Here is a 6,742-nt window from a genome sequence, read left to right on the forward strand (position 1 = left end):
ATATTCCAATTATACAGTGTGTCAGTTTTATCTGGAAATATTTCGAAAACTATAGATGAGACAAGAAAATTGATTTTCAGGCAAATGTTATACAATTTTGACGGGGTCATATTATGCCGATATTTATTTTATGCTGGAATAACTTTGAAAAGCCCTGTGAAAGTAACGCTTGTGTTTTTTAAATGGGAACTATATTCTTTTTTTTTCATATTTTCATAACTGACGTTGAAGCGCTTCTTATTTATATTTTTTGCATAAACCCATATCCGGACATTAATTCTTAAGAAGGATGCGAAGTTGTATTAAACATCTAGAAACGACTAGTCGTTTCAGGGATAGTATTTCGGTGCATACACACGTACTCGCATAAACAGCTCTTTTTAGAACCATCAATGATGTATAAAGTCTACCGGAGAAATGGATAACGCCAATAATGTCGATATATCAAGTTTGAGATTTAATATTTCGATAATATTTTATGCGGAAAGTACGTAGTAGTAGAAGCAGGTAATGTTCTGAAAATGTTTTGATGTTGTATGGTGGTTGCAGGAACGTGGAATAAGAAAATATTGGGCTTTTCAAGGACTCTTCGGGGTGAAATAAACATCACCATGATAAACCCCTCGAAATCGTGTAATATCTGTTTTATTGTTCTCGAGATACGCACGTGTTTCCGGGTAAAGTGGATAAAACCGTAAAACGTTGATAAATGTATGTTCGTGTTGATTATGCTTAAACCAAAGAGTATTGCCCGTATGAATAAACGAATGAAACAAGATAAATTTCGAAAATTTGCGAAGAGAATGGGGAAACGTATGTTTACTTCCAGAGTCAAAAAGCAATTGAGGTAATAGGCTGATCGACGGCGTACTGAATTATAAAGCTGTTTTTTATCAAAAGAGAATAAGAAACTTATCGTGTTCTTTCCTCATAGTTTTCAGTTGTGACACTTTTAGAATATACGTGCGACACTACGAACGCAAGGATGTAACAATAAAGGCAGCTCGCGATCGTATTTTTCTAAAATCGAATTAGAAGATTCGAGAAAATTCCTTTGATCTCGTTCGAATCGCGAATGCATCTCACCACCGGTTTCCTAAATAATGTAATTTCTGAAAGCTTTTCATAGACCAGTTCGATGTTAAATTAATCGAAAGTGCTTCTGAGAGAGAACGAGTCGGTTTCTTACGCGTTGTCTGAATGCATCACGGAATTCTTCGTCGGTGCTGGCAACCTTTGTGTTACGTAATTCGTTGTCCATCTTTGCAACCTTTGTGTTACATTTTCATCGATTCGACGCCGTAAATGTGGCGATCGGGTGCAGAATGCCGGAAAGAAACGGGAAATTGGTCGTAAAAGGTGCGCGATCCGATAACGCGAGCTGGGGACGCATAAAAATACGAGTTAATCTAACCTTAAGCATCCTAAGCAAGCCACGATCCAAATATTGATCGTCACGGAAGCAAGGAGGCCAAACACGATAATAAGTCATGGAGAATCATTCTCCCGTGGAACGTTCAATTATCAAAATAACCGGAATGTTAAAATATCGTTAGAGACGTTCTATCGATCGAGGTTCAACGATCAAGACGGTAGGAAAATGCCATGGACGAAACCTTTACGTAGGAATTTTCCATTTAACATAAAACAGATCTCTATCAAAAGAACAAATCTGTGTTTGTTTCTCTGCACAAAATTAGCGTAGTAATTCACAATGAAAATCGATCAAAATTCAACGAAAAGCATAAGTTCTAAAGGAAAGGCGAGTTTCCTTTAAGTAAAATTTTCAGATTGAAAAGCATATAAATTTTTCACCACAAGGATGCAAGTTAGAAAATTTCCTATTCAACGTGTCACAATTCTATTTCGAAAGAACAATCCTAATTTGTTATTGAATCTGTCAAACAGATAACACGGTAGACTCGTATAGAAATATTCTAATGAAAATCTTAATCGAAACAAGATTAAGACAAATATAATGAACAAAATTTAAAAACACGAATAAAAATATAAATTTCCATATATTAAGTTATACCGGATAAATGCAAATTACAAAATACCCCTACGTACTCTAACACGTAACAGTCCTCGACAAAATAATTCTGATTTGTTTCTCTCTAGGAAATTGCCACTTGTAATGTTAATTAATCAGAATTTCTCGACTAATAGCTTTGGTAGAAATCTCTACCTACGCTCTGCTATCCCGAAACGGCGTTCTTTGAATTTATTAATTGTAGCGTTAATGTATGAGTTAGGATAAATGTTACATTGTAAATAGTTTAAAGGAATACAGCTTCTGTTTAGTTTTTAAAATCAGCAGACAACAACGAGATGGTACAGTTCTTACGAGACACGTAGGCTTAGGTTAAGATATGTGCATGTGTGTACAGCTAGTGCCTGCGTGAGGGTAAGGGAGTGTTCGCCAGTGAATGTTTCTTTTTATCTAGCGATAAAATAATAATTCAATTTCCAGAAATAGTCATCCGCTCTATCATCCTTAGATAGTTCAGCTTCTGTCTAGTTATATTAGTTAGAAAAATGCAAAGCAAACTGCAAATTCCTAACCTCTTGTGTCCGATTCAAAGTTCGTGTCGTTGAATTTTCACGTTGATATCGAACATAGATGTCGTGGTCCGCGCGGTAACTTCGTCGGAGCGATAACTATCCAACGCGTATTTGCATACAATTTGAATAAAACGAAGGAGACATCATTGAGTGTCGAACAAGAAGATTAGTGACGAGATCTGGCATGTCAGTTACTCGTTAAATTAGCGGCACAATTTCGTGCGCGTAATTAAAATTGATCGTTTAACCGACGAGGGGGGCGTGTAATGCAATGACGTGACTATAGACATCGCATTGTTAGATGCTGCGGTCTGGTCTCACGCGACGAAAAAACTGTGGTTTAATCTAAATAGACTCTATGGAACAGATTGCCCGTAGCCAATAAAATCGATGAAAAGCACGCACCGTTCTTACAAAAACATCATTTACGCGATACATGCAAGTTTATCGATTAAAATGTACACTTTGTGCAACGTAACTGCGTCGGAACGTTAGGAGTTGATCGACTGTTTTACCGATCGAACGTGCAGCTTTTATTTTTGAATTGAGCGCCAGAAATTCCACACATACCTAGAAATATCAATAGAGCAGAGTATCGTTACACAAACTTTTCCTCACTTTTACTTTGATCTACGCTTGATTTCCACGTCCCGTCATTGATCACACAAGACGCGCGAAAGGACAAAAGGAGGCAAAGTGACAAACGGGGCGAAAATCCGGGAAGGAAGATTCAAATGTCTCGAGGAATTTACGTGTCGTAGAATAGTGACAATTTACTTACGATTGATGAACGTCGTTTCGAGGGTGGCCGTAGCGGATACTGAACGAAAACCAAGAAATCGGCGAGAAAGGTAGAAGACAACCGCGTCTGCTCGTCACCGTGATACTACTGGCGGTGGTTGCTCTACCCACACCAGAAAGTGCGACCCAGGAAGCAACCCCCACCGGCCGTCGACCGGTCGCGATATAGCAAGCTACCCCTGTGAATCGGTGATCCTTCGATTTCGATCAACCTGATCGAGTTTCACCATTGACGTCGTTTACCACGTTGATGTCGAGGTGGCCGTCACGCGGTAACCAAGCATAATTCATTCCATCGATCAGATCTCGATGGAAATTAATATATTCTACCGATAAGGAATCGCTGAATATAAGTTCGCATAGAAATGTTACAGCTACGGTGCATTAAATGGATTCTTGATTTATTGCGATGATATTCATGGAAAGTTAATATAATTGTAATGGCAGAAGGTGATGGGTGGATGCAAGCGACATTCAGTTACACGCATAACATGATATCGATGTGTAACATGTATACGTAGATGGTACTATCGTACTTTCGCGTTGAAAACTTTATAGTTCAATTCCATTGTACCTTAAGTCGTCCTTGGATTTCTGGCATACGCCCCTATAAACCCTAGAATATCTTAGGAATTTGCAGATCGTTTCCGAGTCAAGACATCGTGCAATTCGCCCCTCTCCTTTTCACGTTCTTTCTTTCTTTCTATCTCTTTCGTCGATAGAATTTTCTTCTCCAATACCTTCATTTATCGTTGCAATCTCTTTTAGCAATCTCTGCGCCTTTTGATCGATGATATCCGTTTGATTTTGTATCTTTACGTTGGTTTTTCTACTATTTCCTGGTATTGTAATTTCTTCTATTCGTAATCGTCAAAGTGTCTCTCTCATTTCTAAAATCCTCCTGATATTGTTACGCCCACTTAAACATTTATTTTTATTGTTAGATCGTCCTTTTTGTTACGCGTGTGCTGTTTTCTTTTTACTGCTAGAATTTTACTTTTTGAGATCGATGCTGTTTTTCACTGGTGGAGTTCTTTTTCTGGCCCAAATTGATATCTTCCGTGGGTGTTTAGGTTCTCGAAACAATTATTATAGATATTTATTAATCCATGTGCACGTAAATCGAGAAAGAGTATGAGAAATATTCATAACATCTATTGTTTTTACGGCAGAATTCACAATAAAGGAATGCATGCCATTATGGTTCACTAGATTGCTTGAACAGGATTAAAAGCTTTATGATTCTGTTTCATACAGATTGTATACAAACGGACTAAAACGTATCACGATACGGTTTAAATATTGAAACAACTGCAGATTGTAGCGAATTAAAAAGTTGCTCGTCGATCTTTCAAGCGAAAAGATCCCCTATTGACTCTATTGCTGTACGATCGCCGATATTTTTCCAAATTAACGTGTGAGAAATGTTAGCCGAGTTATAATTCGCTTATGTGATATATGTATCGCACGTTAGGGTGTGTAAAACGTAAAATTTTTTTAGTCAAACTATGAGAGCATAATCTACAAGTGAAAATAAGAAAAAGATATTACATAAAATTTAGCAGTAAACTATTTATGCAAATGCATATTTTTTATGGATATAAAATTGATTTAAAAAATGCACCCGAGGTAGAGAATTATTTTATTTATTAAATATAACAAATAACAACATTTCGTTAGTAAGACCTGACATGAACTTGTAAATAAAATACTCAAATACATTTTTTATGTTTTATATTCTGTGTATTTTTGCAGCTTGAAAATTCCCATAAATGTGTAAAAATAGTCGACCAACTCGTCATAAATCATAAATAAATAAATCAAATTTATTATATTGAAGATATCGCGAGAATATTATCAAATATCAACAACTAACTTATTAATTAGTTGTGTTAATTCTTCCTGCGTTGTTACTTTTATATATTCTGCAACAACAAATTTGTTCCCATGCGCATATTTTATATTTCAAACTGTGTTCAATAGTGGCTGATAACTTTGTAATAAAGCGTTTACTGTGAAATTCGCTACAACAGATTTCTCTTATTTTCGCTTGAAAATTCCCTTACCTTTTTAACGACAAAATAGAAAATACCTTGTATAAGAATTATTGAAGCTAAAAAGCGTGGTAATAGCTACGTTTCGTTGCATTATGATTCTTCTGAGAATACTCAAAACGCAAGGACTCTCGCAGTAGAATAAGGAGCCACGAACAGACTTACTTCATTCACGTGATCGTAGTTGTATTGAGGTGCACGTCAATGCCATCTGCACATATCGACTTAGCGGATTCCACTCCGTGTCCCATCGTAATTAAAACGGTTTAAGATAAAGAGTTGACATGCTTGAACGAGTCCTCGTCGCCGGGAATTTATCCACTGTGCGAATATTCAAACGTCCATACGTACCATCGTAGTTGGCCTTAATTAAAATTTCTTAATCGCCTTCAACAGTGGTAAATGGAACTCATTTTGCGGTTACTTGAACCGCTATTTCAACCACATAATACGCAAATTGTTAAATACCGATGACACAATGAAGGATTAAGCAATAAAGAGGATGGAGAGAGAATAAGGAAGTCGTGAATAACTGAATAAATCATGATTTAAATCCTGTTCTACATTGTAGAGTGCATTGTGTAAAATATATTCCTTCTTGAACAAATTCACCAATAGTTCCGTAGATGTTATAACGACCGGGTAAAGAACCATAGTTTCGAAAATATCTAAGAGAAATGTTAGAATAAAAATTAAGAATTTCCCGCGTATTTTATTTCCGTAATTTTGTCACAAATTTGAACTGATATCAGTAATTTCACAAAAATTACAAAAAACAAATTCACTGTTTCAAACTCTAAAGTTAGTGTGTTCCCTTGAACGACGTCAAATACAATTTTCGTATCTGGGAAAACCACTCGACTTGAATTACAGAACATGCTGTTACATAACACCAGGAGCAAATAAAAATGTAATATTCGAAAAGACTTGTTGATGGAATATGAAATATCGTCCCGGTGGTTCGATATTGGAGTTTCGCGACTCGATTCGAACATGTGTTTGAATTTTGAATACACGAAAGTTGGCCGTCTTCTGAAATATGGATCAGTGAAGTGTACACCGTGTGGCCTCGAATGGAGGCGTTTTCTCGCCCCTCTCCCCATCCCTCTCTCTTTCTCTCTCTCTCTCTCTCCTCTCTCTCTCTCTCTCTCTTTCTCTCCTCCCTGCCATTTCGTTCTCCGACCAAATATTTGGTGCAAACACTCGACTCTGATTTTATAATTCCGGTCGAGTGGGGCATAGCTCTTTCAAAGAAACTGCCTACCATTTCAAACTAGTGTCGTGCTTTTCCACCTGGCCATATATGCATAGCTACACAGTGA

At 36.9% G+C, this 6,742-nt stretch overlaps 1 long non-coding RNA gene across 1 annotated transcript; it reads right to left on the reverse strand.

The window, feature by feature from the left end:
• Positions 1-3,750: 3,750 nt before the first annotated feature.
• Positions 3,751-5,734, reverse strand: LOC126927607 (uncharacterized). Its single transcript, XR_007715690.1, has 2 exons — positions 5,586-5,734; positions 3,751-4,442 (listed from the first exon to the last, which is right to left on the reverse strand). It is a non-coding gene; the product is annotated as an uncharacterized LOC126927607 (long non-coding RNA).
• Positions 5,735-6,742: the final 1,008 nt, after the last annotated feature.

The sequence above is a fragment of the Bombus affinis genome, unplaced genomic scaffold (assembly GCF_024516045.1).
Source record: "Bombus affinis isolate iyBomAffi1 unplaced genomic scaffold, iyBomAffi1.2 ctg00000166.1, whole genome shotgun sequence".
In the NCBI taxonomy this organism is placed as follows: Eukaryota; Metazoa; Arthropoda; class Insecta; order Hymenoptera; family Apidae; genus Bombus; species Bombus affinis.